At 41.6% G+C, this 24,565-nt stretch overlaps 1 long non-coding RNA gene across 1 annotated transcript; it reads right to left on the bottom strand.

Annotated features, from left to right (window-relative positions):
• Positions 1 to 903: 903 nt before the first annotated feature.
• LOC120530600 lies at positions 904 to 13,778 on the bottom strand. Its single transcript, XR_005634003.1, has 2 exons — positions 13,658 to 13,778; positions 904 to 1,135 (listed from the first exon to the last, which is right to left on the bottom strand). It is a non-coding gene; the product is annotated as an uncharacterized LOC120530600 (long non-coding RNA).
• Positions 13,779 to 24,565: the final 10,787 nt, after the last annotated feature.

The raw sequence follows: 24,565 nt of genomic DNA, 5'->3' as shown, positions 1-24,565 counted from the left end.
GGAGTACGCTCCCTATTTACCTCCCCAGGACTGTTGTTCAGTGTGCCTATGGTGGCAAGCCTTGCAATGTCGGTAATTGTACCCACGCCTCTCACAGTGATTGGCACAAGACAACTAACAAATCGGTCAGAATTACACAAAATCAATCAGTCCCCTGCCTGGTGTTCTATTGAAACTGAGGCCATTGATCGGTCCCCTGCTGTTAAGCAATATCTCCAAAGGCCTCTGAGAAGACGTCCCAAGGTATATTTAAAGTCGAAGCATTCCTTTTTACAAGTTAAATATATAGTGTTCATGGTGTCACTCTGTAAAAGCGAGATCATCTCCTGCCGTTTGTTTTTTAATTTCAGACGGTGTGAAAATACCACTGTCACAGAATTCAAGGAAATCGCACAATTGACTGAGAATGAAAAAAATGTTTTAGCATGGGGGGGTAAAAGATCAAATGCGAACATACGCTGAAAACAAAATGGAGCCTGCCAGATTGTAATATATTGCAGGAAATGCTTCATCTTTCAGTAGGCAGGCATTGTAAATGTTAGTCAATTAATGATCAATTTGTAGAGCACGGTGGTGCAGTGCTTAGCGCTGCTGCCTCATGGATTCCTTGTCTATTGGATTATGTTATCTAGGAAGTGTAACTTGTTTGTATTTTGATCTGCTTGTGATGATCAATTTTGTCACCTTATTCTGACACACTTGTTTCTAAACAGTCTCCCAGACTGATATTTACTTGCCTTATGTCAACCTCTTTGGTAACTCGATTTGGATAGAAGCATCTGCTAAGCAAATGAGTGTAAAATGTAAACGTACACACCCTGGAGTCAAGTCACGTGTACTCCATATAATGACATTCTTACATGGATATCTCCAGTGATAGACATAAGGAAGACTGGAGTGCCAATCGGGCCACACTGTTTAATACAATTGTCCAAAAAACTGAACACAATAAGCAGTTGGTGGCACAACAGGAATCAGACGTTGTAAATGTTGGCTCAGTAGGCTCGTATGAGTGGCATCAAGTGGAGGCTTCTCCCTGAAGTGAGATGCCCTTTTCTGGGAGTGTCTCGGTTTTACAGTGTCCTAGTCCACATGGGCGTGGCCTCTGGGACGCTGGGGGTGGAGTTTCTCGGCACTGCGGAGACAAAAAGAGATGACATGGTTAGTGACTTTGCCTCTTCTTGTCCTGGGGTGGCATTGCACACCTTAATAGAGCCAGGATGGTGATCCTCAGACACCCAGGCATGACACTCATCTGAACAGTTGACAAAACATACATTGCAATAAATAAATAAATAAGTATACATAGCATGCAACATATACAGTATATCTCTTTATATATAAACATCTGCCCACAAGAGAACCACTTAACGGATTTAGATCCGTTTTTTTTCTATAATTATTTGCTTGAACATTCCTGTTGATTTTGCAACTTCTCTCATCTCGCTAAGTATCATAGTTTGGTTATGGCACCGATTTATTTAAATGAATCCGAGAGAGACGCAGCAGGCCGATGGGAGGGGGCAGGACCCTCCTCACTCACGATTAGCTAGCGAACGAGAGAACTACTTAACGGATTTTGATCGTTTTTTTTCTAGACGATCACGGTTGATATTGGGACTTCTCTCATTGCGTTAAGAATCATAGTTCACTTGCAGGAGTGATATATATTCGTGCTAATCCGAGACAGAGGCTGTGGGCCAAGGGGAGGGGGAAGCGTGACATCAGGATTGGGGAGTCGGTCAACCTCTGCGTTTTGGGGTCTTGCTTACCTCTGCTTAGCCAACTATACCTTTTTGTTTATTGATTTTTAAAGTTAGTCCTGTTTTATGGCTAGTCTACTATATAATAAAGCATTATAGTCTCTGTGTGTGTGTCCAGTCCCACAGAGCAATCTGATTGGTCAGTTTGCCTTCGGTGTGATTGGCCAGTTTGGCTTTGGTGATGAAATCAAAAGAGCAGGTGAGGGTGTGATCCACACAAATAAGAGAAATGGCACGAGCCACCTTCCAAAGATGGGAAGTATACAACTGGACAGAAGGGGAGAAAGGCGCATCCAAAATAAGGACAGCATCTGAGAAAATGACTTAATGGGACCGCACTTGAAAGGAGGGAGCACCAGTCAGATGAGGAAAGGAGCTGAAGGTACACGTAGGACAAAAGATAGCAAAACATTTTTAAATTATTCATCAGAGCATACAGGTTCGGGGCACCTGAAAGCAAATGAAAATAATTGAAATGAAAATAAAGGCATTAAACAAATGGCATACAGAAAAAAACGTCTTTTCAGACAGAAGTCTAAATCTTTACTGCCCTAAGATGGTGGATCATTTGGATTTTTGAGGATTTCGGGCAGGAAGAGGTGGGTCCCGGGGTACGGACACTGGAAATGACGTCAGTGGTGGTAACCAAGGTTAATATAGTTTTGCCTTTTTATATTAGTTTTTATTCTTATATTTTTTCTGACTGTACTTGGAAATTCAGTTTAGTTTTAGTTTTCCTTCATCGTGTATTTTTAGTTTTAATTTAGTTTTTTATTTTACAAAGACATTTCTATTTTATTTTTATACTAGTAAAATACCCGCGCTTCGCAGCGGAGAAGTAGTGTGTTAAAGAAGTAATGAAAAATTAAAGGAAACATTTTGAGAATAACGTAACATGATTGTCAATGTATTTGTTTTGTCACTGTTATGAGTGTTGCTGTCATATATATATATATATATATATATATATATATATACACACATACATACATACACACACATTATATATAAAGTATATATATATCTATATATATCTAATATCAATATATATATCTATATCTATATCTCTCTCTATATAAATACACATACATACTGTACATACATACACACACACACATTATATATCTATCTATCTATACACACACACATTATCTCTCTCTCTCTCTCTCTCTCTCTCTCTCTCTCTCTCTCTCTCTCTCTCTCTCTATATATATATATATATATATATATATATATATATATATATATATATGTATAGCAAATACCAGACTTCAGGCTAGTACTGCCTTAAAAGTTTTATTAAGAAGAAAATTAAACCTTTTTAAACTGAGGGAAAATATACCAATAATTATTTGTTAAGGATCTCTTTGTATACCACATTGTGAGTTCGGCCCTCCAGTTGTAATATGACCAAGCTGTGCGCTGAGATTACTCTTAAGCATGCAACGTACAGTTGGCCATGTGAACAGTAATCTTGTTTCAAATCTCACAGCTTGGATTGCTGCTCTCATAATCAGTTTGAGTTTCATGGTTTGTTTTAATTACGACAGTATTTGTAGGACTTGTGTTGAAGAGACATTCGGCATCTGTCAAGCGTTGTAAGCACACAACCGGTTTCATCGATAACTTCACATCCAGCTTTTGAGAGTTTAAAAATTCACAAACATCAAAGTGTTCACTACTGAAATCGTCACCTGTGAATCTAAGATGTTTAAGAGGCATTGGCGGTTGTCGAAAGGTGTAAAATATTTGGCCATTTCGGTACACTTGAAAGCAACAACCGAACAATTCAGCGGCAGCCATAAACTCACATGCAGATGCATAGTTGAAGGGCTTAAGCATTTCACTCTTCTAGTGCTCCTGTGTAGTATAATTATCTCCTGTACCGTCATCAGTCCACACCTTGAACCTGTCCCAGTCATTCAATACATAAGACACAATGTTCCTCCAGATATCAAGAGTGAGCCTGATATGGCCGTGCAATATGTAACAAAGAGAATGGAAAAGGTAGGTGCCATCTCCGGACATGGAAACCACTCGGTAAGTGACAGTTCTTTGATCGATGGTGATCACCTCGATAGACATGTTAATGGGGGTACGGTTGGAATGATAAAGGAAATGGGTACCTGAACAATGTAAAGTAAGTTTAAAATACCTACACAATAACTATAATCGTAATAAATGAACAATAAAACAGTGGAGAAGCCGTGGATTAAATAAAAAGGCTGTAGTTATCAGCAGGGAGACGTGAATCCCGTGGCAAAGCAAGAAAGGGAATGAAGAAACTGGAGCGACGGACGGCCTTATATAGGCAGGCAGCCAACAACGTGGGAGGCGTTGGGATGGGGGACCCAACGCCACCTCACACGGTGATCGAGCTGCAGGCTATGAACATATATATGTACATAAGTAGGATTCAGTTAGCGCTGGGAACCCGCATACCAAATTTCTTGAAGATGGGCCCATAAGTAACAAAGACTGTTGAAAAGTTCAATATGGCGGCCGACAGTGGCATCATACCACCGAAATAAGTACGGACATCGATTTCCATTAAAAGTTCAATATGGCGGCTGACAGTGGCGTCATACCACCAAAATAAGTACGTACATTGGTTTCGGTTAGCGCAGGGAAACCGCCTACCAAATTTCGTGACGATGGGGCCATAAATAAGAAAGTTCAACATGGCGGACGTTGTTGACCGTTATGACCGTTACGCGTAGAATTTTAAAATGAAACCTGCTTAACTTTTGTAAGTAAGCTGTAAGGTATGAGCCTGCCAAAATTCAGCCTTCTACCTACACGGGAAGTTGGAGAATTAGTGACGTTGGAAAGTTGAATATGGCGGCTGACAGTGGCATCATACCACCGAAATAAGTACGTACATTGGTTTCGGTTAGCGCAGGGAAGCCGCCTACCAAATTTCGTGAAGATGGGGCCATGAATAAGAAAGTTCAACATGGCGGACGTTGTCGACCATTATGACCGTTACGCATAGAATTTCAAAATGAAACCTGCTTAACCTTCGTAAGTAAGCTGTAAGGAATGAGCCTGTGAAATTTCAGCCTTCTACCTACACGGGAAGTTGGAGAATTAGTGACATTGGAAAATTCAATATGGCGGCCGACAGTGGCGTCATACCACCGAAATAAGTATGTACATTGGTTTTGGTTAGTGCAGGGAAGCCACCTACCAAATTATGTGAAGATGGGGGCATAAATAAGAAAGTTCAACATGGCGGAGGTTGTCGACCGTTATCGATCGTTATGACCGTTACGTGTAGAATTTCAAAATGAAACCTGCTTAACTTTTGTCAGTAAGCTGTAAGGAATAAGCCTGCCAGATTTCAGCTTTCTACCTACATGGGAAGTTGGAGAATTAGTGATGAGTGAGTGAGTGAGTGAGTGAGTGAGTGAGTGAGTGAGTGAGGGCTTTGCCTTTTATTAGTACAGATATACCAGTTTCAGTTTTAGTTTTAGTAATTATAGTACGGTTAAAGAGCTGCTGTGGAGTTTAGTTTTTGTGTCACAATGAAACAGAACTGTGCACTTAACAGGTTTGGATACGAGTTTAATGTTAGTGGAAGCTTACTACACTACACGACACACTTTACTATTTGGTTTTGTTTTTGTCTGATAAAAACAAGCACATTCAAAACCAGGTACTAAATATGAACAATTTTACACAATTTTATCATTTTTAATACTAGTAGGCTTTGCAAGGCAGGAAAAATTCCCTGGTATGCAATATGTATGATACGTCAGATGTTAAGAAACATTGAGAGAGAGAGAAACATTGCAAAAATGGGGACAGATATTTTAAAACATAATTCTGCTACTGGATTATTTTCACATCTGGTATTAAGAAGTATGAATATTAACTAAAAAAGATAAATTAATAAATATAGCATAAATACAAAAACACATTAGTATGTTTTACTTTTCATCACTTGGGAGACACTCTTCGCCTACCTACCTGTAGTTCAGTAGAGACGTTGCCAACTCAGGAATCTTACAAGGTTTGTATCTATTTGTTGTTACAACCACATTTTTAAAGCAAAAGTATTTGATCAGTAACAGTATGCTGATCTTGTATGATGACCTTGTCAGTCTCTCGATCAGTGCCATTTTATTTTCAAAAATCGGGAGTGGTCTCCCCTCGACTTTCTTGTGTACTCAGATATGGGGATGGATATTTGAGGAGCAAACCGCAAGACAATGATTATATTATGTTAATTAAAGAACCATCAACAACAAATCAAATCAAATTAATAATACATTGAACAATTATTATAAACGTAACATTGAATAAAGTGGACTCTGCAGCTGAATGAATAAAAAAAAAATCCAGTATGTATTCAGGTAAAGTACCACTTCTGGTTGATAGATTTGGCCAAAAAGTTATTACAGATCTACAATTGTGGTGTAACAACCACATGCCAAATTTCATCCATCTCTCTTGTTGAGTTTTTTGAGATATCATGTTTACACACACACACACGCGATTCCAAAAAACTGTATTTTCGAACTCGGGGAGGTCTAAAATCTCCAGGTTGAATTCTTTCATGATTACTATACTTTCTCTATACTTCGTATACTTTGTGTGCGAAGTGGCAGGTGAATTACTGTCAACAAAAAGCAGGCACCTGAGAAATAAACTGAAACGTTACTCACTCGTGATTTTTCTGTCTATATGGTAAAGGTTTTGTTGACCACCGCATTCCAATTTTAGCCGTTTGAGTTACATCTTGATATGCAAAAAGCGCAAAGAAAGGTGGCACGTAAATCGCTTTCTATTCCACAGCCTTTACGTGCATTTTCAGCTCGCTCTGTCACCACAAATGCTGTGTGAAAACCCGGCCTTGACCTTCACCTGCCGCCTTTCACTAAATTAATATGTGCAGGCGGCTGGTGGTGGATGACGTTCAGTTTTAGAGTTAAAAGTTATAAGGATTAAAAACTAACAGCAAGAATATTCATTCAAAAACGAAAATTAAAATTATTTTAGTAAATTGTTATTTTATTTCTGTTAGTCTTTCCAACTGTACTTTAATAGTTTTGGGTCCGTGTACTTTTTGGTATTTGAAATTTCATTTTAGAAGCAAAAACGAAAAAACGAAAATGAAAGGAATTTTCAGATTTAGATTTTAGATTAAAGAATAAAATAAGGGAAAATAAGGTATTTTTTAATTCTGTGGTAACAAATAGCAGTCATAAACTTAAAATTACACATACTTTTCTGGATTTGTTTGTGATTCAAATAATGAAAGTGTAATAGCTGAAAAACAACAAAACAGACGCATTTTCGTTGTCTGAAACCGGAGGTACTTCTCCTTCTCTTGCGATTTTTGACGACACGTGCGAACAGTCCTCCTCACAACACATCGATCGACGGCCTTCAAGTTACACTGCATGGCATCAGCAGAGGATGGTCCATTACGTTGTTTTCCAGAACAGTAAAAGAGTGACACTCCAGGACGAGGACACTGAGTCGCATCTTTCAGGTAAAAATACAAGCTTTGCAGACTTTGCTTCATTGATGTAGCAGTTCTTTTATGAACGTTATTGTTGTTACTTACTGTGAAACAGCTAACATTTGGTGATTTCATTTACTAACACTAAGTCTGGCAATTTTTAGAGTGCTAGCAATTTGAATGGTAGTAAACGTTTCGAGTAGCGTGCACAAGTAGGAGAGCAACGTGATTTACAGAAAGTTTTCTTAACATGTGTTACACTTGTGCAACCAGTCACACATTTAAACGTATTCAAATTGCTAGCCCTATAAAAATTTCCAGACTTAGTGTTAGTAAATGAAATCACCAAATGTTAGACTCAGTTTTTCTGCACTCATGTCCTCGTCCTGGAGTGTCACTCTTTTACTGTTCTGGAAAACAACGTAATGGACCATCCTCTGCTGATGCCATGCAGTGTAACTTGAAGGCCGTCGATCGATGTGTTGTGAGGAGGACTGTTCTGCGACGTGTCGTCAAAAATCGCGCAGGAGAAGTACCTCCGGTTTCAGACAACGAAAATGCGTCTGTTTTGTTGTTTTTCAGCTATTACACTTTCATTATTTGAATCACAAACAAATCCAGAAAAGTATGTGTAATTTTAAGTTTATGACTGCTATTTGTAACCAAAGAATTAAAAAATACCTTATTTTCCCTCATTTTATTCTTTAATCAAAAAATCTAAATCTGAAAATTCCTTTCATTTTTGTTTTTTCGTTTTTGCTTCTAAAATTAAATTTCAATTTCGGTTTTGTTAATTATTTTATTTCAGTTTACAAAAATGTTTTTTTAATAATAGTTTCAGTTTTGATTTTAGTTTTCGTTAACTATAATAACCTTAGCGGTAACACCATCAATCTTCTGGTCTGCAGTGGGAGGAAGAAATGAGACATTAATACACAACGCCATTTTCTGGAGCAGTGACTTATTAACATTAGTCAGCTGTCCCTTATGCCCACACTGTGACACTGTCTTTGACAGGTAGAGTGACAAGTATACAATATTTGTTCTTATGATTTGCTGTTCAGCAACCTTACAGCCAGAAGGTAGAAATTATCCCTGAATCTACTGCTAACGGTCCCATATCATACTGTTTACCAGAAGGGAGGAGTAGGAATAGTGGTAGTGCAAGATGGCTGACGTTTTAATTATATTTTTTTATTTTTCGGAGGCAACAGGTGTTGTGTAAGCCCTGAAGAAAAGTAATCAGGGTGTTGAAAACTGTGCACTCAAAATAGCAAAAGGTTGGAGGCCATTAAAGACCTGTAAGAAATAGGTCAGCATCCTTCCTAACCTGCCCAATAAAGGCCTCACCCAAGCCAGCCTGATTCTAAACACTACTGATAGGATTCAGCCTACATGGGTCTAATGTTTGGGCTTCAAAAGTTCAAAATACAAGGGGTTGACAAAACGTTCCTGGAATTGTGATATAGCAGGAAAGTGAGAGATCAGATTACACACAGATTGTTGTGAAGGGGAGCGCAGCACGTCTATTGACCAGTTACAAGAGGTCTGGATTGGTTTTGACGTGTGGTATTGTTTTAATTATCGTTTGAGTTTGATGCGTGCATAGTCATTTGACTCAATGTCGCAGTTTGAACAACATAATACATTAAGTTCATGTGCAAACTTGACACATGTTTTTAGGAAGTCACTGCACATTGGAGAGATTCCAAAGGACTAGAAATTGGCAAATATCTTCCCTTTATATTAAAATGGTGACAGGGCAGATCCAAGTAACTATAGGCCAGTAAGCTTAACGTGCATCACAGGGAAATTAATGGAAGAAATTATTAAGGATAAGATTGAGCAACACATGGCAAGGACAGGAGGTATTCTGAACAGTCAGCATGGGGTCAGAAGAGGGAGGTCGTGTTTTACTAACATGTTGGAATTCTATGAGGAGGCAACAAAAGAATACGATCAAAGTGAAGCTTATGATATTATTTATCAGGACTGTCAGAAAACATTTGATAAGGCGCCACATGAGAGGTTGGGCATTAAACTAAAACAAGTGGCAGTTCAGGGTGTGGTGTGTAGATGGGTGCAGAATTGGCTCAGACACAGGAAGCAGAGGGCGATGGTGTGAGGAACTTCATCAGAACTGACCTATGTTAAGAGTGGTGACCAGTAGGGGGCAGTGCTGGGGCTTCTGCTGTTTTTAATAAATATATAAATGATTTAGATAGGAATATAAGTGACAAGCTGGTTAAATTATTTGCAGATGATACCAAGATAGGTGGATTAGCAGATAATTTGGAATCCGTTATATCATTACAGAAGGACTTGGACAGCATACAGGCTTGGGCAGATTTGTGGCAGATTAAATTTAATGTCAATAAATGTAAGGAATTACACATAGGAAGTAAAAATATTAGGTTTGAATACACAATGGGCGGTCGAAAAACCGAGAGTACACCTTATGAGAAGGATTTGGGAGTCATAGTGGACTCTAAGCTATCAACTGCCATTAAGAAGGCAGACACAATGTCAGGTTATATAGCGCCTTGATGTGTGGAGTACAAGTCACAGGAGGTTCTGCTCCAGCTTTATAACACACTGGTGAGGCCTCATCTGGAGTCCTGTGTGCAGTTTTGGTCTCCAGGCTACAAAAAGGACAAAGCAGCACAAGAGAAGATGCAGAGAAGAGCGACGAGGCTGATTCAGGGCTACAGGGGATGAGTTAGGAGGAAAGATTAAAAGAGCTGAGCCTTTAGAGTTTAAGAAAAAGAAGATGAAGAGGAGACCTGATTGAAGTGTTTTAAATGATGAAGGGAATTAGTCCAGTGGATCGAGGCGGTGACTTCAAAATGAGTTCATTAAGAACACAGTTGGAAATTTGTTATGGGTAAATTTCACCCAGACATTAGGAAGTTTTTCTTTTCACAAAGAATGATAGACACTTTGAATAAGAGACCAAGTAGTGTGGTAGACAGGAGGACTTGATGTTTTTTTGGAAGAAATAAGTGGATAGCACTGGCGAGCTTTGTTGGGCCAAATGGCCTGTTCTTGTCTAGAGTGTTCTAATGTTCTAAAATCAGTTTTAGATACTCTATGTAGTGTGACACTTAAGGGTGCTGTCACTCCTCAAACTCAATAGACAAACGCCCAAGACACTAGGTAAAAGCACCAAAAGGATCTTTTATTCCTTCTCTTTAAATATAGTGGTGCCTCGAAACACCTTCGCCACCATACAAAGATAATAATAACACAAGAAGTCTCCTCTTCTCCTCCCAGCAGCTCCATCCCACTCCCTCCCAACTCCGGCTCTCTTGCTGGGTCTCCACTAGTCCTTTATATAGTCCTTGACCCAGAAGTGCTTCTGTCTTTACGTTCATGTGATTCACCAGCACTTTCGGGTCAGATGGAGACTTGTATTTTCTTCAGCCTGGAAGTACTTCTGTCCTTCTGTCCCTATGACTTGGGAGTACTTCCAGGCTATATTGGAAACAGAAGTCCCTGTGTCTCCCTGCAGCGTCCCCTGGTGGCACCCACGGTAACCAGCAGGGCTGTGAAGCCGAACTCCATCTCCCACAGTGCCCAGGGCACCGTTAAGCTGCAGGGAAGTCGCCATCTAGCATCCTGGGGGTTTCGGCCCAGTTGAGCTGCCGGACGTCCATCACAGTAGCTGGTCTACAGACATGCTGCACTCTCCTTCACTCACCCTCCCACTATATCACAATTCTGGGAACTTTTTAACTGCCCCTCTATATACCTTTAAATGATAAGTTTGGTACTCTTAAGGTCCTACTTTTCATGCTCTTCTCATAGCTCTGCTATTCATCGTGCATTTCATTACGTTTGTTGTCATAATAGTCATTGCAAGAGGAGAAGTGAGCAAAAAACTCCTTAACTTGGGAGTATTCGACCAAGAATTTGTGATAAAGTGCATTATTTCCAGTTTACTCTTATTGTCAGAAGCATGCTTCAGAAACTCGGAAGACACATCTTCTTAAATCAAAACTTTTGCCACTTCAAAGTGGATGTATTTAGTAAGTTTTACACTATTCTTGACAATGATACCAATTAACTCCATTATAAAACACAAGAGTGGACTGCTTATTTTTTAAAATGTTATAAAATACGCTTTAATTTAGAATGGAAGTTAATTTGGCCAACTAATATACAGTATATCATAACTGTGAAGAAATAAGTTTCACTTATTCATCCATCCATTGTGGACTATGCCCGGCAGTTTATCCTGGCCAAGACCCCCAAGCCGCCAGATGGAGCCCTCCCTTCAATGTGGAGATGCCCCGAATTCCAGCAGGGCATCATGGACTTTGGAGTTGTAATACTCAGCCCCGCTGGATAACGTCGAGGCCGCCAGGGGACAGTGCAGGGAGGCACAGAGATATTTGGTGTTCCTACAGCCCGGAAGTACTTGCTGGTCGCGAGGACGGAAGGAATAAAGTGCTTCTGTGCTGACAAAGAAAGAAGAGTTTTGATTTGACCCGGAAGTGCTAGGAAGTCACATGGACTGCAAGTCAAGGAGCACTTTCGGGTCGTGGACTATAAAAACGACAAGGAAACACCTGAGCTCTGAGCTGAGCTGGATGGTAGGAGGGCAACGCGTCTCGGAGTGGAGGATTGGTTTATTGTGATTATTATTGTATTGTGGTTAATTAATGAATAGTGTAGAGTGGAAGGTGCTTAGTGCACATTATTGTAATAAAAAATAATTATTGTGACACTTTTATCTGGTGTTTGGCATGGTGCCTGAGGGTTCAAGGGAGCGATACTGCCCCCTACTGTCACACCATCCATTATCCAATCTGTTATATCCTAACTACAGGGTCTCGGGGTCTACTGGAACCAATCTCAGCCAACAAAGGGTGCAAGGCAGGAAACAAACCTTGGGCAGGGCACTAGTCCATCACAGGGCACACACACACACACCAAGCACACTTTAGGATCACCAATGCACCTAACCTGCATGTCTTTGGACTGTGGAGGACCCGGAGGAAACCCACGCAGACACGGGGAGAACATGCAAACTCCATGCAGGGAGGACCCGGGAAGTGAAGCCAGGTCTCCTTACTGCGAGGCAATAGCGCTACCACTGAGCCACCGTGCCACCCCCACTTGAAAAATACTAAAGTTATCCTTTAATGTCCCAAAAAACACAAAGATCCACAAAAATGCCCAACTACAGAAAGAAAACTGTAAACCTCTGGCTAGTGTGGTCGAAAAACAAAACCCCATCTAGTCACCAATGGAAAGTGTTAGGGCTGCAACCAAGTCCACCCCATTTAATTCAAACAAAAGTATTTCATTTTAAATCACATAAAAATCAGGGCTGCTATGCACGCCAACAGAAAAACCTTCAAGAGAAGATTTCTGTCAGGGTAGGTGACCACAAGGTAGTCAGGAAGGAACTCCATCCTGGGTTGGGTTCGACGCAAGACTGAACACCTCCTCCCGGCATCGGTGGGATTTATAGCTCAGGGACCGGAAGGGGCGGAGTCAGTTGCCTTCACTGGGTGTCTTCTCTGTGCTGTGCTGAGAACAAGAGAGGAGAATGTTAGTGCTAGAGCCTCCTATTGATCCGGAGTGGTATTACACACTTAAGATGAGCCCGGAGAGTGGTCCAAAGATGTGTATGCATGACAACAGATAGACCAGCCCAACAAGGAATCTTTATAAATGAAGAATTTGTTTGACATTGAAAGAAACAAACAACAAGAAAAGAACAAAAAATTGGAAAAAAGGCAAAATGATTTTTCTAAAAGTAACAATCCAGAGCACCCTCGTCCCCTTAAACAATTCAATAAAAAAAAACCAAGGAAACCAGAAAATCAATCGTCACTAATGCACTGTAGAACTTCAGACTGTCCTCCTGAGAACCGAACAAGAGATTTATTTACTGAGCTAAACTGGGAGAGGCCTGTAAAAATAAAACCAAAGCAATAAAGATAAACTAAGCTGCCAAACCCTAACAAGATACAAGAATCAACACTGAAAAAATAGACAATATAGTCATACCAAACAGAAATTGCGATAAGCATAATAATGAAACATTAACTCAAATAAGCACTCGTTACAACCGAGGTATGCAGAAGAGCATCTCTGAACGCACAACACACTGAACCTTGAAGTATGTGGGCTACACCACACTAGGCTACACTACACCTGGGCGCCACACCTGTCAGCTAAGAACAGCCAACTGAGGCCACAATTGACACAGGCTCAGCAAAATTGGACAATAGAAGTTGGTAAAATTGTTGCCTGTGTCTGATGAGTCATGAAATCTGCTTTAACATTAGGATGGTAGGGTCAGAATTTGACATCAACAGCAAAAAGCATGGATCCATCCTGCCTTCTATTAACAGTTCAGGCTGGTGGTGGTGGTGTAATAACTGGGCATCGTTTAAATGCCACAGCCTACCTGAGTATTGTTGCTGTCCATGTCCATCCCTTTGTGATTGCAGCATGCCCATCATCTGATGGCTCCTTCCAGCAGGATAACGTGCCATGTCACAAAGCTCACATCATCTCAAATGGGTTGTTTGAACATGACAATGAGCTCTCTAGACTCAATCGGCCTCCACAGTCACCAGATCTCAATCCAGTAGAGCACCTTTGGGATGTGCTGGAACAGGAGATTCGCATCATGGATGTGCAGCCGACAAATCGGCAGCAACTGTGTGATGGTATCAGGTCAATATGGAGCAATATCACTCAGGAATGAAACCAGAACCTTGCTCAATCAATGCCATGAAGTATTACGGCAGCTCTGGAAGCAAAACAGGGTCCAACCCTGTACTAGCAAGGTGTACCTAAAAAAGAGACCAGTAAGTAAATATTGATATATAGATAATAAGACAGAATGCAGAAAGACTAAACAGACAAACATATAACAGTTATCTTATACCAGCTTTATGATACCAAGTCTGATGTTGTGTGAAGTTTTTGCTTTTCTGCTGCTCCAGGCTCAAATGGTGGACTCGTCTTGATTTGAAGTAAAGTCTTTGATTTGCTGCCTTCTCAGCTCACTTCCTGACTTCATAGAGAAATGCGTTACTTTATCTGGCACAAGAGTGTAGATGCCTGTGGTGGGCTGGCGCCCTGCCCGGGGTTTGTTTCTTGCCTTTCACCCTGTTTTCGTTGGGATTGGCTCCAGCAGACTCCCGTGACCCTGTAGTTAGGATTTAACAGGTTGGATGATGGATGGATGGATGGAGTATTGATGCTTAAAATCCCTCCTTAAAGTAATGGCTTCTTCTTAGCAGACTGGCTCCCTAAAAAAGAGCAGCTCATCAGTTTTTTGGTTTCAGAGAGGGGTTTTAGAAGGTCAGAGAGAGAATTGAGTTGAAGTACCCCAAGGGAGTCTCTAGGAAGTTCAGTGAGAGTGTCCAGAGAATCTTAGACAGTGCAATTGGTTAACGAAGGCAGCTGGGACCTCTCCTGATTGGATCAAAGCCACTTCCAGTTACAAAATTGGTGCAGTATTTTCTCCATCATAGATGTTATTCATTGATTTACAGCTCTTTGTTCTGGACTGAGTCCATTTTGCATCTTCTGGTTCAAAAGGTTTGCACAGGGGCCTCTGGGAAGATATCAGATATCAACTCTGATTAACACTTTTTGTTACCAGATGAAGCACAGGCTGGTCTGGTTATTAAACATTATGGCACTTACTTTGGAGTGCAAACTGGAGGAAAGAAGCTGGATTTCTGCATCCCTGATTTCTTGACAGACCAGGTATGCCACTAATGCCTACCAGCACATCACTTCATTGAGGCCTGATCTCAGAAACATCAAGACAGGTCAGTATGCTGGGATGACAGCAGTTAGACCAGTGTCTCTTCTCTCTTTGCTATCCAAAACAAAGGAACATGCCGTCTGTAACCACATCTCTTACTTACTTTCTTCTACAGAACAGACTGCTTGATCCTGATCAGTCAGGTTTTAAGAAGGCCATTCCACTGAGACACCTCTGCTTACTGCTGTTGACAAGTTACTGTAGGCTAGAGCTACCAACATGTCATCTGTGCTCATCCTGATAAACCTCTCTCCAGTTCTCCTTACCACCCTCTCTGACTTTGGCTTCACTAGGACTGTGATCAGGTGTTTTGAGTCATATCTCTTTGGCAGATTCTATTGTGTGTCCTGGCATGAAGAGTTATTCAAAATGCACCAGGCAAGCACAGATGTACTCTAAGGATTCGTGATAGGACTTCTCTTTATCTCTTGTCGCAGAACAGGCGCTAGTGCTCCCTCGAACCCTCAGGTACCACGCCAGACACCAGGTAAAAGTCCAACAATTATTATTTATTATAATAATCAAGTGCACAAAGCACCACCACTCCACTATTCTCAATAAACCAACAACTACAATAACAAATCAATAATCAACAATCCTCCTACTCCCAGACGCTTTGCCCTCCTACCATCCAGCTCAGCTCCCCGTTTGGGAGCTCCCTCAGTCCTTATATTTCCTGCCCAACAGTCCACAAGTCCTTATTCCTTCCGGGTCAGGGTAAATAGTACTTTTCTTCACCCCGGAAGCCCGTCGCTCTTCCTGTGCACAAATGAGTCCACTGGCCTCCCGACAGCGACTCTCAGTGGTCCCCAAGGTATCCAGCAGGGCTGTGCATAAAAACTACATAGTCCATGAGGCCCTGCTGGAATTCGGGGCCCGTCCATGCTCTTGGGAGAGCTCCTCCTGGCGGCCTGGGGGTGAGTGCCGGAATATGAAGCCGGCCATCCACTACACTCTCTATACACCTCCTCACTAGGCCTTAGTATCCAGTCCCAAAGAGTTTCTCATCAGTGCTATACTGATAATACCTGTCGCTCCCTCCAGAGGACCACATGGTGTCAGCTACAATCTCTGCATGTCTCAGTAAATATTGTATCCTGGGTTAAAGGAACACCAGCACACCCTGGCAAAGATGGATCTTGTTGTCATCCCAGCTCGCTCAGCTTGGCTCATTATCGCTAACACATGCCTAGTCGGTATGTAACCTTGGGGTGGTGATCAATGACCAGCTGTTCTTCAGGGACCATGTTGCTGTGGTTTCTTGGTGGTGCAGATTCGCTGTATACAATATCCACAAGATCAGACCGTATCTGACAGACTATGGAACTCCTGGTTCAGGCTTTGGCTTTGTCACGTCTGGAGCTCTCTGCTGGTAGGAGAACTGGTGTGTGTCACCAAGAAGCTGCAGATCATTCTGAATTTAGAATCAAATAAAAAACATAAATCAGCTTTGCTGATGTCATCCATACTCTTGTTTCCATACCACTGGTTTAGTTATGGAATTTGGCTCCCTTGGTTCAACATAAGTAAAAATGTTTTAAGTCATCCCAGTGTAGCTGCGTTTGTCCCAAATCACCAAAGTTTTGCAGCTTTTAATTCTGCAGTTTGCTTCATAGGGTAATCCTGGCAATAGAGTGACAAGTGTTGAAATAATTCCACAAACCAAAAATCTTTGTTTTAAAAGTTTTAGTAAAAAAAGTTCTGTTTAAGGCCTACAGTATTTATCATTTCTCTGAGTTTGGTCATGCAGTAGTTAAGCACGGTCAGAAAATCGAATGCCAATCCACTCATTGCAAACTTATATAACAGTCCATGCCAGCAGTGAGACTGCTTCCTAACTGACTTAATTAACACTCTGTTTTACAGATACAACTAAGAATTTGAGTTATTTTCTATTTTGTGTTAATGTGCGGGGGCTAAAAGGCGATACAACCTTCTAGGTAACTATGACAAACTGACATTCTATAGAAATTAAGCAAACACTTACACACATTTAACATGAACTTTTTAAGATTGGCTCTTACACCCAGTATTGACAGCACTACAGCCGAGCTTACTGTTCTTCAACTGATTTGTTTAATCAATCCTCATTTTTGCAGTGCCTTTGAGAGACAGAGGACATGAGTGCATTAAGAATTGTCTGAAACTTAACGTCAGCCAAACTGAGGAACTGCTTATTGACTTTCACCGCACCAAATACTTTCTATGTCTGGTCACTCTTCAAGGAGAGTGTGGCGGATGGCCAGGACTATTACCCGGCCGGGATGCCAGCTGGGTTGAAAGACCAAGGGAGAGACTGTGTTTGGGACATTATCTCCTCCAGGATGCTAGAGGGCAACCTCACTGGGTTGCTACAGCACCACATATTCCGGCAGGGTTTGCCAGGACTTGTAGTTTGGAGAAGCCCAGTTGGGTTCTGTGGGTGTCGCCAGGGGGTGCTGTAGGTGCATCTGGATCCTCAGAGGAACCTTTTCCACCACACCCTGAAGGTGAAGGCCAAGAAACACCTGGAGCACTTCTGGGTGTGCTATTAAAGGAGCCAATTAGGGAGCTAGAGTCGGGTGGTGGACGACAAAGCTGCAAGGAGGAGTGGAGGCAGAAGAGATAAAAGAGGAGAGAGGAATGGGATTGAGTAATTGGTGATTGGTGCACTGTGTCCTAAAGAAAATGAAAATAAACATATGCTTTTGAGACTGGTGGTTTAATGAGCCTGTCTGTGTCCGTGTTAGGGGGCTGTTCGACCCCCAATCTTCCACAAGAGGATGTAGAGGTGGTCCACTCCTATAAGTACTTGGGGGTCCACATCAATGACAGGTTAGACAGGTCTCAGAACACAGAGTTAGCTATAGACGAAAGGGCAGAGCAGGATCTTCTTCCTTAGGAGACTTCGGTCCTTTAATGTGGCAAGTGGCATCCTTCACATCTTCTAAAACTCTGTGACAGCCAGCGTGATTGTCTACCCTGTGGTGTAGTAGGCTGGTAACATCACTTCAAGAGAGGCCCACCAAATTAACAAGACAATTAAGAGGGCAAGATCAGTTATCAGACACATTCTGGACCACCTGGAGGTAGTAAAGGAGGAGAGAATTAAAACAAAACTGAGTGCCATTATGAACAATACTGCACAATGCAGAAGTGTATCAAGAAACGCAATGGGGGTCCTTCATACCAACAGCAACACACCTGTAAAGTGTGTCATTGGGAGTAGGACTGCCAAGTCAGAAGGTTTCCTTTTGTTTTAGTCATTCTGGTTCATGTTCAGGCAATATTGTGTGTGTGCTATCTATCTATCTATCTATCTATATTTATATAGTGCCTTTCACATCTATCTATCTATCTATCTATATTTATATAGTGCCTTTCACATCTATCTATCTATCTATATTTATATAGTGCCTTTCACATCTAGAACCCCAATTCCAATGAAGCTGTGACGTTGTGTAAAACGTAACTAAAAACAGAATACAATGATTTGCAAATCCTTTTCAACCTCCATATTATTGAATACACTACGAAGACAAGATATCGGATGTTCAAACTGATAAACTTTATTGTTGTTTTGCAAATCTTCACTCATTTTGAATTTGATGCCTGCAACACGTTCCAAAAAAGCTGGGACAGGGACATGTTTACCACTGTGTTATATCTCCTTTCCTTTTAACAACACTCAATAAGCGTTTGGGAACTGAGGACACTAACTGTTGATGCTGTGTAGATGGAATCTTTCCCATTCTTGCTTGATGTACAACGGGGTCTCCGTTGTCGTATTTTGCGCTTCATAATGCGCCACACATTTTCCATGGGAGACAGGTCTGGACTGCAGGCAGGCCAGTCTAGTACCCGCACTCTTTTACTACGAAGCCACGCTGTTGTAACACATGTAGAAGGTGGCTTTGCATTGTCCTGCTGAAATAAGCAGGGATGTCCCTGAAAAAGACGTCACTTGAATGGCAGCATATGTTGCTCCAAAACCTATATGTACCTTTCAGCATTAATGGTGCCTTCAGAGATGTGCAAGTTACCCGTGCCATGGGCACTAACACACCCCCATACCATCACAGATGCTGGCTTTTGAACTTTGCGCTGATAACAAACCGGATGGTCCTTTTCCTCTTTGGCCCGGAGGACACGACGTCCATGATTTCCAAAAACAATTTGAAATGTGGACTCGTCAGACCACAGCACACTTTTCCACTTTGCGTCAGTCCATCTCAGATGAGCTCGGGCCCAGAGAAGCCAGCGGCGTTTCTGGGTGGTGTTGATATATGGCTTTCGCTTTGCATTGTAGAGTTTTAACTTGCACTTGTAGATGTAGCGACAAACTGTGTTAACTGACAATGGTTTTCTGAAGTATTCCTGAGCCCACGTGGTGATATCCTTTACAGAATGATGTCGGTTTTTAATGCAGTGGCGCCTGAGGGATCAAAGGTCACGGGCATCCAGTGTTGGTATTCAGCCTCGCCGCTCACATGCAGAGATTTCTCCAGATTCCTTGAATCTTGTGATGATATTATGGACAGAAGATGATTAAATCCCTAGATTCCTTGCAATTGTACGTTGAGAAACGTTGTTCTTAAACTGCTGCACTGTTTGCCCACGCAGTTGTTCACAAAGTGGTGAGCCTCGTCCCATCCTTGCTTGTGAACGACTGAGCCTTTTGGAGATGCTCCTTTTATACCCAATCATGACAAACACCTGTTTCCAATTAACCTGTTCACCTGTGGAATGTTCAAAACAGGTGTTTTTTGAACATTCCTCAACTTTCCCAGTCTTTTGCTGCCCCATCCCAGCTTTTTTTGGAAACGTGTTGCAGGGATCAAATTCAAAATGAGTGAAGATTTGCAAAACAACAATAAAGTTTATCAGTTTGAACATTCGATATCTTGTCTTCGTAGTGTATTCAATTGAATAGACGTTGAAAAGGATTTGCAAATCATTGTATTCTGTTTTTATTTATATTTTACACAACATCCCAACTTCATTGGAATTGGGGTTGTATCTATCTATCTATCATAAAGTGCCATTCATATCTATCTATCTATCTATAATATAGTGCCTTTCATATCTATCTATCTATCTATCTATCTATGATATAGTGCCTTTTCATCTATCTATCTATCTATCATACATATCTATCAATCTATCTATCTATCACACATACTCTTGTGAGATAACTTAAAGGCTTATCTGTTTGTAATTCCATCCCAAGTTGAGGGCTGGCACAGTTCTCTAACATTTCTCCTTTCTCCCCTACAAAAAGATGTCTATTCCAGGTCATGAACCCTTGGCTCCACCCCTTCCGGTCATGGCTTCTTCTAAAGGGATGTCACTGCCATTTTATGCCAGTTCTGATTTGATTGTTATTAGAGAAACACCTATTTATTGTTATCAACTGTTTTTCATTTTTCCATCAGTTATACTGGGTTTAACCTCAAGGTGTCCCTCCTGTTTATCTTGTCTTTTCTGCTGTGTTATAGTAGCATAGTCAGCTGTTGTTTGTTTTTATCATATTTATTTCATTATTTATTTACCAGTAACGGCACACTGCATGTTCACACTTGACTTGAGCATTCCTCATTTCCATCCTCTTTCTCTGTACGTTTATCATTCGTTTGCTCAGAGGTTGATGTGCTTGCTGCTTCCTCAGCAGCTCTTCTTTTCTCCACCCTTGCGGCCCACTTCTTCTCTTCTTTTGTCAGCATGTTTTCACTTTAAAACTGATTAAGTCGGTGTTTGTGTTGTAATTACTTCGTACGTCTTCCTGAATTTTTCACTTAAGCTGGCACTTAAGTCTTCAATCTGCCTCAAGAATGATTTGAGATATGACGAGGTAGGGGAAGTGACGGCGAAGGTGGTAGGGATGAGAACGGCGCCCGTACACATGTGCTGCACAGCCGCCCTGCTGCCGAGAGTTGATTCTACAATAAAATAAAATAAAAATAAAAAGAGGAATAACCTTGGAGGTCATCACCCTGAAAGTGGATAGCAGACATCACGTAGTATTTGTGTTCCAAATTTCAGGTCAATAGTTCAAATGGTTTGTGAGCTACAGGTGATTTAAAATCCTGGACAGACAAACAGACAGCCACGGTAGCGAATCATATACTGTAATAAGATTTATTTATTTATTTTTTGCAAGCGTCTGAAAACATTTTATTGGCTCTTGGGGAACAATCTATATATATAATTCACTAAGGCAAGACAACCATGAAAAGCACGCCGGAAGGGGCATGGATTCACTAAGCCCGACAAGTGAGACACCCATGGCGCACACAGGAAGGAGTCACGCCCACCAACTCCAAGACCATTGGATACGACGACAACTTGTAAGGCCACGCCCACCAACTCGGACGTGACGAAACAGAAAAAATGGCGTCATTTATGTTCGTCTATCGTAGAGGCCACATGCAGTGCAGGTCGGGTTAATGTCATGTAACTCCGAGCTACGTTGACTGTTCATAGAGGCATGCTTCTTGCGGAGGTGAATCGCCATATGCAGCGTGTGAAACAGTTTGCGAGGGGTATCCCATGGGATCCTTAAAACAATCCTTTAAAACTGAGGTTAAAGCACAATGAAGGAATCAGTCTTTAAAAACCAATAAGCCCTGTGCCTCTGTTTCATTACCGTCTCACCTGCTTCACCAATGCAGGCCCTGCAACAGTCGAGACGCTCTGTCAGCAGCTGACCTTCTCTGTGCCTGACTGGTTCACACAGAGGCAGTGCAAGAGAAAGCCGCGCCAGAGACAGACAGATGCACACACACAGGCAGCTGGTGGGCGGCTCTCTGTGAGTTTCTCTTGCGAGCGGACACATAAGCAGGCAGTGTGTATGCTTCGAGAACGAGGCTGGACACGGCTTGCGACTGGGCAATTGAGCAGGCAGTGTGTATGCTTCGAGTGCGAGGGTGGACGCGACGGGACCATCTAGGAAAAATCATGTCGCGGATGTGATTCGCTGTATGCAGTGTGTAAAACAGTGTGTTTGTCGCAGATGTGAATCGCTGTATGCGGCGTGTAGAACAGTTTGCAAGGGGTGTCCCTGTGTCTTTCCAGAAGTGTTCAACCATCAATAAATAATTATGCGGCGTTTGTTATGCCGCGGGTTCACTATTGTGTTGTATTTTGCTCTCTCCAGAGTTCCATCTTTTCATTCACTTACTGTTGTATTCTCACACTAACCTGTTTTAGACAACCGTGTCTTTCCAGAAGTGTTTACCATTCAATAAATAATTATGCATGAGATTGAGCGTGTGTCTACCCGGCGTAAGCCGTTTAACCCCATTCGGGCTGTAAACCGTGGAATTCCCACTAAGTGCGACTCATACGCTCCCACTGTTTTCGTCCCTACCCTTTGTACACACCCCCCTCCCACACGTTGACTGTTAATAGAGGCATGTTTCTCGCGGAGGTGAATCGCCATATGCAGCGTGTAAAACAGTTTGCGAGGGGTATCCCATGGGATCATTAAAACATTCCTCCAACTGAGGTTAAAACACAATGAAGTGAGCAGTCTTTAAAAAACGAGTTTTCGGTTACAACGACCGACCGCGTGCAGCATAGCAAAGTGTTTTACGCGCTACATACAGCAATTCGCCTCAGCGACAAACATGCGTCTTCTTAGATGCTCCTGCACTTTGTACACATCCCCCCTCCCACCTCGCTACGTCGCATGGACGATTGTGTGTTGGTTCGTTCCGTGCATTGTTACAATGTTGCTTTTCTTGCTGATTTATTACATTACCGATTTTGCAAATGTAAAATTTTCTCCCTGTGCTTAAAAATTATTAAAAAATCGGCCTGATTATGCGGCGTATGGTACGCCGCGGGTTGGCTAGTAAAGTATAATTATCTGTCTTTCTGTCTGTCTGTCTATCTATCCATTTATCTATCTATCTATTATATAGTGCCTTTCATATCTATCTATCTATCAGTCTTCAGGGATAAGCCAGGACTCCTTCTAGTTAGCTAATGGATTCAGAATATGGATAGATGGCTAGTAAAGTGTGCTTTCATGGGCCTACCAGCCCTCATGTTTTTGTTTGATCAGGGCTGAGACGGTTACCAATGCACAGCCCATACTATGCAAACTTGAAGCAAATTTATACAACATCATGAAAAAACACATACATGTGTTGGTGCTTTGGGAACCCTACGAGAATTTGCAAAGCACGCCTGTCCCAAAGGCAGCGGCTCAGAACAGTCCAAGGACGTTAGATGACGTGGGTCTGTCAGGGCACCTGGAGCTCAGCGAGTCTCTTAACATGCAAACAGGGTAAATGAATATTTACCCAAACAGATTTGACTCGCACAGGTAATTTAACTACCGGCTGCACATTTCTTATTTGCTTTTTAAAGGTAAGCCTATATATTACCAAGCCTAGATCACAGACAGATAACATGATAATTATGTGTCTCACACGAGCGGCTGAACATCTCAATTTTGCTGTGACGGCGGTGGCTCTGAGTATTCCTGTACTTAACAAATGTTTATCTACCAATATGCGGTGTAAAACCCCAAAGTATGCGTGAAAACTATTTAAAAAACAAAACAAAAAGAAAATAAAGCGGAATAATGTATGTTTATTTTAATTATTTGTCAGCGTGTGGGCAGAGGTTAAAAAAATGATTGGCTAATCCATAAAGTCTAAAAAGATTGATCCTGAGAATTTGAAGTCTGCATAAAGGCTACTTGGCCTCCTTGACTCCGTATGGCTTACCTGTTACAAATGTAATGTGGCCAATTGTACGCACCCAAAAAACAATAACATAAATTATACTACAGCAAGAATGAAACCGTTTAAGAGAACAGATAAGGATTTGGGGTACCACCCTAGCAACCCCGCATAACTGGATAAATCAGAAACAAAAGAAAACATGCGATAAATTGCAAAGACGTCTTATCAGACCCGACTTCACAACAGAACTGGACTACGATGGCAGATCTTCTGGCTTTGAGGACTCCCGACAGGAGTCCAGATGAATGGAGACAGGAAGTGACATCAGTGGTGGTAAAGCCTTCAGGATTCTGGTTTTGCAGATGGAGGGAGAGAAAAGACATTAGTACACAGCGCCAACCCCTGGTGCGGAGGGTTATTACCATTACTAGAGCCTTTAAACTGTTCCCTATGTGCACACACATGACCACAGATATTCTCTCTATAAATACAATTGATACAGGAGAAAGTAGGGTGAAATGACACCTGTAATCTATTTAGTTATCCAATGAAAGGTGTCATTTCACCCTACTTTCTCCTGTATCAATCTATGGCTAACACAGTACAACACTCTACTGCTATAAATAAAATTATAAACTGTCTGTATGTCTGATTGTTTGCCAATCACTGTTAAAAACAATTTTTACCAAATTTTACATGTGTGTTGCCATTGATGTAACCTAAAATAAAGGCTGCATGGCATATAAAAGGCAATCCGAAGGTTACCCTATCTCAGTGAATCAAATGAAATCAAATCTAAACAGAGCAAGGGTTAAAAAATCCGGAAATCACAAAAAGCACAGAATAAGCTCAAGAG

This window comes from Polypterus senegalus, chromosome 6 (assembly GCF_016835505.1).
Source record: "Polypterus senegalus isolate Bchr_013 chromosome 6, ASM1683550v1, whole genome shotgun sequence".
Lineage (NCBI taxonomy): Eukaryota > Metazoa > Chordata > Cladistia > Polypteriformes > Polypteridae > Polypterus > Polypterus senegalus.
This window is presented reverse-complemented; position numbering and strand designations above follow the sequence as displayed.